The sequence below is a fragment of the Mastomys coucha genome, unplaced genomic scaffold (assembly GCF_008632895.1).
Source record: "Mastomys coucha isolate ucsf_1 unplaced genomic scaffold, UCSF_Mcou_1 pScaffold13, whole genome shotgun sequence".
NCBI lineage: Eukaryota > Metazoa > Chordata > Mammalia > Rodentia > Muridae > Mastomys > Mastomys coucha.
Genome location: NW_022196895.1, coordinates 44097031 through 44107975, shown reverse-complemented (window position 1 = coordinate 44107975; position 10945 = coordinate 44097031).

The window sequence follows — 10945 nt, the reverse complement described above, 5'->3', positions numbered from 1 at the left end:
TTATATGTTACTTGACCTTTTTCCCTTACTGCTTTTAGTATTCTTTCTTTGTTTTGTGCATTTGGTTTCTTTCTTGTTCTTTCCCTCATGTGTTTTCACTTCCTAAGGCCTGAGAAGTTCCACAAAGAAATAAAATAAAGGTCTGGCAATAATCTCTGTCATTTGCCTTCCAAATCACTGTCTCTGGGCAAGAAGTTCCAGGACTTCTATTAGCAATGCAACTCATTCTCCGGTATCCAAGATTAATATTGACAGCTTTGAACATAAGAATACCTATTATTGTTCCTTCTCTGTTTCTTTCCAGAAGTTCTCACCACTTTTAGATCCATCCCAGAGAGATCAAAGGACACAAACCTGTAGTCCCTTCTCCTGAAAGCTGTCATTCAATAGTTCTTCACACAGCCAAACTCAACACCTCTTCAGTAATCACTGCTACTACCTACAACAAGCACTGTGAGGTGGAATGTTATTCTAGTCTCCCTTGAGTGGATTTGATAGACCTTGTCGATGGAGAGTTTATGCCACAGAATTACACAAATATGAGACAACTCAAATCATATATTAAAATAAACATTTCTGGGTCTAGATATTACAGCACCACTGTTTCGATGGAATTTATTCTGAGATGTTGCAGCAATATTCATGATATTGAGTATCTTGAAGTTAGCTAACCTTCCAAGGTACAGAACAAAAAACAAATTTTGTGAAGTTGAATATTTCTTGCATGTACTTGTAAAGTCAACTGTAACATCAACCTTATAGACTTAAACTTTAAAACATATTGTTTACTTTTTCCCATGAAAACGTATCTTTTTTTGTCATAATCTAGAAATTCAGTTTGGTTTCTGGATCTAATATGGCCTTTTCTATATTATACTTAGTGAGTAAAAGAGGTGAATAAATAAATAAATAAATAAATAAATAAATAAATAAATAAAATTTTAACTTATTTCTTTTAGCGTTTATACCTGGGTACTATGCTTATATCATTTCTACTCTTCCCTCTCCCCGTACTATGCTTATATCATTTCTACTCTTCCCTCTCCCTGTACCCATATTTATCCTATGGCCTTTATCTCTTATATTCTTATATTCATGACTTCTAGAACCTTTCCTCCTCTCCAATTAGTATTGCTACACACACACACACACACACACACACACACACACACACATCCCTACCTGCCTACCTACTTACCTAGTTCAGTAAGTATTGCTCACATATATATTTATTAAATGCTGATCCCTGGGGATTTGATACCTCACCAGGGGGGTTCTCCCTGGAGAAAACTGACTCTCTTTTTCACAGCAACCATTTATTTCCTGTGGTTTTTCCTTGAGTATTGGATCCTTTGGATCCTTTGAATGTCAGACTTACTGGTGTTTGTTAATTTGTTTGTTGTTTTGTTTGTTCATTTGTTTATTCAATTCGGGTTGTTAGAAACCAGAGACTGTGCAAGACCAAATAATTTCACAACGAGCATAAATGGGAAAGCTAGGAACTGAGTTCAAGTATGGCTGACAAACTGCACTTTCTCTCTTAAATGGGGCACTCTCAGAGCGGGCAGAATAGTAGTTCCTTTTAAAGTTTGCAAGCTATGCATCTCAGATCTCTAGCCAAGTTATTTATTAACAAACTAAGCATACAGTGCCAAGGACAGAGCTCTGTGGCATGCTGTCAGAGAATTTTTTGTTGAGTTGGCAGCAAACCATTTGTCAATATGTTCTCTGCAGAGTAACTCCACCAATTACAAACTGACCCAATTTTATGAAAAGTGCATCCCGTACATTGTGATATTTAAAAAAGTATAATGAAACTCTATCAAAAAAAGCAACCTAAAATCTTAAAGACTTTTGTCTAGCTAGCATCTCCAGGTTCTATGAGGATAAATTGCCTCACCCATTATTTAAGACAATTTACTTGGTCTTATTCTTTCAGTGTTTTTCAAAGCTTTTATGCAAATAGCAACATCCTCTGTGTCTCTGAGAGGGAAAATTTACTATGATGTACCTAAAAATTCATTTTTAAAAAAGAATGAATCTACTCGATTTATAATAAGACTATTATTTTAGAGATTGTACTTTGATGTACAATTGATTTGACTATTTCAACCTACACTATATAAAAAGTACAATTTCAGTTAGATTGCTATAAGCTTATGCACACCGGTGGCCTGAAACAAATATATATATATATATATATATATATATATATATATATATATATATATAAAAGTGCTATATATATATATATATATATATATATATATATATTTATATATATATAAAAGTGCTAGTGTATGCCCATGTGTCCTACCACCTACATATAGCTAATGGAAATCTACTTCTGATTAGCATTAGCAATGAATCCATGTCACTGAATTTTAGCAAGGTCTTTTTTCATGGATGGTCTGTGTGTTTGTTTTCTTTGCTTCTTATTAAAGTTACACATGAAAAATGAGTCATTGCTTCTTGGTTTCACTATTCATTGTGTCTTAAAAAGACCACCAAGTGGCTAGTGTAGTTGTTTACACAGAAGTCAAGCATCAACCACTGTTGTGGAACATTCTCATGGCTCCACTCCATCTTAATCCCTTAAACTATTCAGGACACGCACGAATCATGTTTGCTTGGTTGTAAATCATTCTTCTGACTTCAGTATACTAATTCTATGGAACATTTATTCTCTTTCATCCCCCTACCCTTTAAATGTTGTATGTGTGCTTATATGGTATTTTACTCTCCTGTTTGTGAATATTTGTTTCCTTCTGTGTAATGTTACCATCAACCGGAGACCAGGAAGGGGGACAACATTTGAAATATAAATAAATAAAATAACCTATAAAAATAATCTATGCTGCTCATAAAACATTAAGCTTAAAATTAGGGTATGTATCTCTTCCTATGGGGAGGAGAATAGCTTATATAAAGGAAGTCAATTTGAAACATCCCAGTAGTCTTTACTCTAATAACTCCATCTGTAGCCAAACTCATATATGTATACCAGGAACAGGACACATCTTCTACATTCTTTATACCCTTTCTTATTCTTTGCTTTTGTGACACCATTGTATGTGATATTTCTAGGTCTTACTTGATAAAGTTGATGGAGTAAAAAAAGAATTTTACACATTTTGTGGCTATATGCCTGTCTTCATGTTAGCACAATTTTAGTAGAATATAGGTTTTCTTATAAATTTGAGTGTAACTTGTTTGAAATTGACTTTTTTCAATATCTTCATATGCAATGCCATTATTAGTCCTGTGTAGAAATACAGTTTCAAATTGGAACACAAGAAGAGACACAGAGGGCCCAGCATAACTAGGATTGGAAGAGATGTCTGAGAGATCAGACCTACTATTGAGAACTGCAGGGCCTCAGGATAATAGCAAAGCCTTAGTTAGAAACCAATTGGTTAGTTCTGAGCTAGGAAATTACAGTGATAATGAAGACAATGACAGTGATGACAAAACATATTGTATCAGTGTTCTTTCTCCACAAGCAAGTATCTCAATGAGACCCACATAGGGTGTACCGCTGTGACACATTGCCAGAACGTCTAGGTTCCCTGAGCATCATAGCCTAGTGGGATAATAAAATGGTTGAAACTAGTTCTCATAAATATTTAAATACATATAATTGTCATTGTGGAGCTATTTCCAGATATCCCCTACAATCATTTAAATTAATGTAATAGATTTAGATCAAACAGATTTATTTTTATGTAATAAATTATTTTACTTTTCATTTCCAATGACACTTTAAAAATATTTATTTTTTTCACTGAATATTTTGCTCATATTCTCTCCCCTGTTCATTTTTCCCGATTCTTATCATTCCTTACCTACCCAATTTCATATCCTCTCTTTTTGTCTCAAAAATAAATAAATACATAAATCTAGAAAAAGATAACAAAGCCAAAGTCAAACCATATAAACCAAAAGAACACAAAAAATTAAAAAGACAAAATGAATTACCAAACCAAGCAATATATGCACAAGAAATGAAGAAGGAGTTCACTTAGTATTCAACACCTTCTCTTGGGCATGGGACCCATTATGGAATATAGCTGATATACCCTGTAACATGCTCTTAGAGAAAACTCATTTTCCCTCTCCTTAGTTTAGATGTTTTGAAGTATAATAAGAAAATAAATGTTCCAGGAATATTGAGTCTCTTTGTCTAGGGCCCCCTGTTGCTACCTTTCAGTTCCCTTTCAGAGTAGAAACAACGAGGAGAGTGTGCTCTGGAGTCACGTCCACATGTCCAACTCACTCATCCTGGATTGAATGCCTGGGCTTTCTCTTAAAACTGCACCTCCTTTTGACCTCAAACTGTAGATGCTCCTTAGTGAGAACTTGGTTACACAACCAAAGCAAAGTTGAAAAGAGGAACGGAAACCCTCATGACTAGTGTAGATTAAAAATCTGAGCTGGTTTGTGTGTGTGTGTGTGTGTGTGTGTGTGTGTCTGTCTGTCTGTCTGTCTGTCTGTCTGTCTGTCTGCCTGTCCCTGTATGTAGTTAACCCAGTGTGCACAGAAACAGCTTTTTCTTAGAATCCAGGAGAGTCAAAGTCAGAAAATGGTTACAAAACCTTGCACACTAGCTAAGGTTTGTTTCCGTGTGCACACAACAGCCCATTAGCTTTAAATGATGGGAAAACCTGGTTCTGAAAGATTTTAGAACAGATTTCCCAAGTCAAAGTTCATTTCTCAGGACCAGATCAGTTTCTGAGCACTCAGCCTAACAAGGTCACCATAAACAATACTCCCGCTTGTGTGCTCATTGGCTTTCATGTCACATGGTTACACACTAGAGAAGTTCCTGGAAGTTCACAGGACGACAAATCAATGACTGACCTAAGGAACTTCTCCTGATCTTTAAATTATACCCTTTGTAATTTATCTAGCCCATAGTTTTTGTTTTTTTTTTTATTGGTTCTTGCATTTCTGTCCAGAAATGTAATGGCTGGTTTAAGGTCAAGCTCAGCATGAATGAACGTTTGCTAATGTGTCAATTGAAATGCGTCCTGTGATGAAGTTCTGACATTTCACTGGGGGCCTTTGCCTAGCTCGAATCTTCTGTCATTTTGACAATTGAATCTCATTTGGAAGGAAAGGATAAAAAAGACAAATCTACATCTTGACATCTTCTGACATGTCTCTAGAGGTGATGGATCCCTGTTTTGGGTGAGGCTCAAAATAATTGAGCAATGGAAAGTCAATGAAAGAAGTGCTTCACAGTCTGTCTGTCAAAACATCTTGTCAGTGTAGAAAACAATGATTTAAATCTCAAATGCAATTTATCTCCCAGTGATGTGAGGTGGTTCCACATGCATGCTTAGACATTTACACCAATGTACTCAAAATATTCCTCATGGCTGCAAAATGTGCTGTGTCTTCTCATGTTTGTAAACATGCAAGAAAATATCCATATTCAAAATCCCAAAACGCTAGCACAGAAATACAAGTTTGCTCTTCTATTTTTTTCTTATTTGTAACAAATTTGATTGACTTTCTATAAAAATAAGACCTAAAAGAATTAATCCTCAGTGCTGAATCCCCGCTACAGATCACACAAGTTGACAGAACATTTATCTTTTGAAGGGCTTTTGTTTTGTTTTACCATGTTTTTCATTTATAATATCAGCTAATGATTTATTATGTGCCTACGCCTAAGGGATGATCATTTTTTATTTCAATTTGAAACTAAATCAGGAGCTCAAGTGACTTAAACTCTCCTGATTTGTAAAATAAATAATAAATAAAATAAGTGCATGTTCCATGACTTATCCCGACATATGTATGGTGTTGACATGCTTCCCCCTGGAAAAGAAAAATAAACAAATCATAAACAATGATTTAAAAGGAACAGCCAGATGAAAAATTCTCATTTCTAAGTCTATATAAAATAATAATAATAATAATAACAATAACAATAACAATAAATCATTTAAACAGAGTTTACTGAACCTGAGTTACATTCCAGTTGCTGAAGTCATCCTCTGGGTCACTCTGAAACACAGTGGAGGCTTAGTTTTCCACCTACCTCTTTCCTGCAGTCTTGGATTGGTCACCAAGTCAGTAATGAATGCAGTTTCTCTGACCTTAAAATTAACATAGCCAAAGCTCTGTCTGAATTTTAAAATGGGAAGCATCATTATAAGGGCATGGCAAGACTCCGGTATCCTGTTATTCTCTTCAAAGTACATTCAGCTCTACAGCCTATAGCATGTCTCCGGAAATTGAGGTGCTTTAAAATAACTACTTCAAAAGTGAAATATTATTATTCAACAGTAAGATTTTTAAATAACAAATTTAAGTAGTAGAGGCTGTTTGGCAATCAGATCCCACAGGTCCTACCTAGGTGATTTTATTTAACTTCATTATTTTATTTTATTTTAATGACCGTATCATGAGAAAATTTTACTCATTTTTGTGTCAAATCACTTTCTATGTTTTAAAAGAATTATATAAGAATATATTATTATCAGTGTATTGTTTAACACTGACAAAGGTACAAGTTTTTATTATACTTATTCAACAAGCCTTTATGAGTAGTTCCTAAGTATAGGCATTCTTTTGGCTACATCGAATATGAAAATAAATAAATGCTTTGTTCTTCAAAACATAACTTTCATTTAACACACTAACAGTCTTGAAAGCCACTGCTATTAACTTCAGTTCATAGAAGATAAATATAAAGGATGTAGAGGTTAATTAATTTGCCTGATGTCATGTAACAGCTTAGTTCAAAGGCAGACTATGAACCCTGGTCTGTGTAATTATGGAGCTTGAATTGTTAATTACTTTAAGTTTAAAACCTTATTGATTAAAAAATTGAATTGCCTACAAACTAGTAGCAATTTCTTTAATCTTAAAAACTTTGAAACATAAAATTGTGTTAATTATAACAGAAAGACTTAACTCTGGCTGCTTCACTTTAGAATCCCCCATATTAAGGATTTATAGCCAGGGTGACAAACACCAGAGATCATATGAACTAGGTGATATGTGCACAGGGCTGTGAAATCAAGAAGACCTCACATCTGCCTTCAGTGTAGCAGGCACTGAGTAGGTATGCTGCTAAACAACCATATGATACCCCAAAGCTTCCTTTTGTAAATTTGCCAGTAAAAGAATAGAACCTATTATAAGAGTTGATATAAGCTTTAACACAGGAGTGCATGTACAGAGCTTAGCACACTGCTGGACACGTAGCTCACACTCAATGCATCCGTACTGAAGTCTTTTTATTCATGCCTCTGTGAATAGAGGCGTAAAGTAGAGTGACTCATGAAACCTGCCTCAGGTCAGGAGGCCGAGTCATGGCTTTTTGTAGCTCTTGCTTTTCATAGTGCTATGAGATCCTCAGATATATAACCTTGAAGGATTAGGCTTCACAGTACAGATTAATAATCACTTGCTTCTTTATTCATAGATAAGCATATTAATGAATTCCTGTATGATATAGGATAAGTATAAAATATATATTCAAAAATTTACAGGGAATTTCTTTGAAAGCTAATTTAAGATGAAATTGATGATTCATTCTCATTTGAAGTAACATGATATCTTGAGAGAAAAGTCAGTTGGTTGTACGTTCTTAAACCATGAAAGTATCATAGTTATTAAAAAAATCAGTTATGAAGCTGGGCAGTGATGGTTCACATCTTTAATCCCAGCACTTGGGAGGCATAGGCCAGAGGATTTCTGAGTTCGAGACCAGCCTAGTCTACAGAGTGAGTTGCAGGACAGCCAGGGCTACACAGAGAAACCTTGTCTCGAAACAAAACAAAACAAAATAAAAAGTCAATTGTGTAGGATGGAGATGGATCAGCAGTTAAGAGCACTTGCTAGAGGAGTCTTGTTTGATTCCAAACATCCACATGGCAGCACATACCCTCTTGAACTACAATTCCAAGAGCTCTGATCCCTTTTTCTGGCTTTCAAAGACAAGAAGCACACAAGTGTTACAATGCATATACACAGGCAAACATTCATGCATACAAACCATATGCAAAGAATAAAGAAGGCTAATTTCATGTATGTAGCACTGGTAGTGGTGTGTTTAAAAGTGGAGATGATCCTTTTCAGAAGATACAGTAGAAGAGGATGACCCCATAGGGAGATCAGCAATCTCAACTAACCCAGACCCCTGAGATCTCTCAGACACTGAGCCACCAACCAGGCAGCATACACAAACTGGTTCGAGGCCATTGACACATATATAGCAGAGGACTGCCTGGTTGGGCCTCAGTGGGAGAAGATGAGCCTAACCCTGGAGAGACTTGAGGCCCCAGGGAGTGGGGAGGCCAGGCGGAGAACTAGGGGTGAAACATTTTCTTGGAGACAGTGGGGAGGAGGAATGGGATGAGGAACTGTGGGATGGAGGACCAGGAGGAGGGCAACAACTGGACCTTAAAAAAATAAAACTCATACAAAATAATAATAATAAAGAATATACAATAAAGAAACCATAACAAGACTGAAGCATTCTAGAGAAAATGAAAGGCCTAGGTGGAAAAATGCATCAAGCATTATATCACCATGCTATGATTCAGAAGAAGAAAACACAAAGGAATCACAGAATAATTTTTGTGCTATATAAATAGGTCCTAAAACACTAAGAAAAAAAGTAAATATAAGCCATTAGGAAAACAAAATGGGTAAAGGTTGTGACTTGGTTTTATACAGCTATTTAATAGAAGCTGATACTAGGTGATTCATAAAAAATAAATCTATTTCTTACAGTTCAGGATGCTAGGAACTCCAAAATCAAGACACTGGCAGATTCAATTATCTTGCAAGAAGAACATTTTGTCCTCAAATAACAGAAGGCTGAAGAGAACACTTATTTAATTGTGCATGAAGCCACTTGTATGAGGGCTTAATTCCATTAACAAGAAGAAGCCATTAGGAGCTAATCATCTCAAGTTCCTATCTTCTAGCATTATCCTTCTTACGGCTCCTGAAGTTCTCAGGAGACAGTGTAAACCACTGCAGGACATATGACAGGTATTTTACTCACAGGGAAGAATAAATTTAAAAAGTAATAATAATAATAAAAGAAAAATCCCTAATTCAGTCAAATATTTGAAAACTCTTCTTATTTATACTCATCCGAGTAACAGATCAAATGGAATCAAATAACAAGTCTCATAATTGCAAGCAATCTGAATAGTAGACACCAAAGAGCACAGTCGTAGGTAGCATAGACTTTTGCAGAGAAAGCCATCCAGAGCAATAATGTATGCTACATACCAATGTAACTCTTAGAGATCACCTTGCATTATCTAAAAACACTAGAATAACAGTATATTTCTTTTTAATATTCATTTATTGATTTTATGTATATGAGTGCTCTATCTGCACATACACCTACATTCCAGAAGAGAGCATCAGATCTCATGACAGATGGCTGTGAGCTATCATGTGGTTGCTGGGAATTGAACTCAGGACCTCTGGAAGAGCAGCCAGGGCTATTAACCACTGAGCCATCTCTCCAGACTTAAAAGTATTTTTAAAAAACTGTTTTTATTTGTGTGTGTGTGTGTGTGTGTGTGTGTGTGTAGGTAAGTAGGTAGGTACCTGCAGAATCCCCCTGAGGCTAAAGATACATGTAGTTGTAGTCTGCCTAATGTAGGAGTTTGGGACCAAACCCAAGTCCTCTGGCAGTGCAGCACATGCTCTTAAATATCAATCCATCTCTCCAGCCTAAAACTATTTTCTAGTATTTTGTTTGTTTTCTTGTTTATTTATAGACAATGTCTCATGTTTGACCTTAAAACAGAAGATGACCTTGAACACCTGATTCTCCTGTCTCCTTTTCTAGCGTACGGGGTTCCAGGTGTACACTACCACATCTAGTTTTATGCTGGAACATAATCCGGGGTCCCAGCATGCTAAGTAAGCACTCTACAGGGCTACATCTCCAGTCCTGAAACTGTGGGTTCTTTGTTTGTTTGTTTTGGTTTTGTATTTTACCCTAATATTTCTAATTCTGAGATTGAATATGCTTTATATTATGCAGAGAGCCAAAATTGAAAATCAGTATGCATGCCTTCAGAATAACTTGACAATGCAATAATATAATAGATTGACCACATAATGGTATAATAGGTAGTAAAGTAAAACAAGACAAGAAAAATTATTTAGTAGAGTCAGGTAACACTTAGGGAAAAATAAGCATAAAAATATACATGAATGATAAATACAATTTATTGTTTAATGTTTGCCTTGTGTTGCCTCTTTCCTCTTATAGTTTTGAAACATATATAAGCAGGTACTGATATTCAAAATCAAATCTTTGCAGTCAAACTGTAGCAGACAATTATATCAATAATATGACTAATAGAAAGCACATCTTTGACACTTTATCAATATCTAATATATGAAAATATTCAAACCCCCAAAAGTTTAAAATTTGAGTCTAAAAAATTATTATTTGATAAGAATTATGATTGTCAAAACAGTAAGTAAAAATATACAGTTTCAAATAAGTTTCTAAATGGGAAAAATAAAAATGGGAGTAGAAAACAAAAATATGAGAGGCACTAAATATGAATTTCAAAGGATCACAAATATCTGTTAATCATACAATCTAATTAAAAGTTCTGAAACTACAAGAATATACAAATAAAGTCATGACAAAATTAATTTTAAAATTATAAAGTAAAAGATATTAATCTTTAAAGGGGCAGATGCTTGAATTAATTAAAATCCATGCCATCTAAAATTTTGGGAATTCAGAATAGCAATCAGAGAGAAGGGCTTAAAATATTGCCAGGATATAGGAGGTGAATGACTACGTATGAAGAACCAACCCTCAAAGCTGAGTCTTTATAATGTTATCTGTCATTCTGCTCTCTCAATTAATTGTAGAGTATCAAATATCTGGGGAGAAAACTAATTACTTGCATCTCATCCACAGACAAAGTATAAC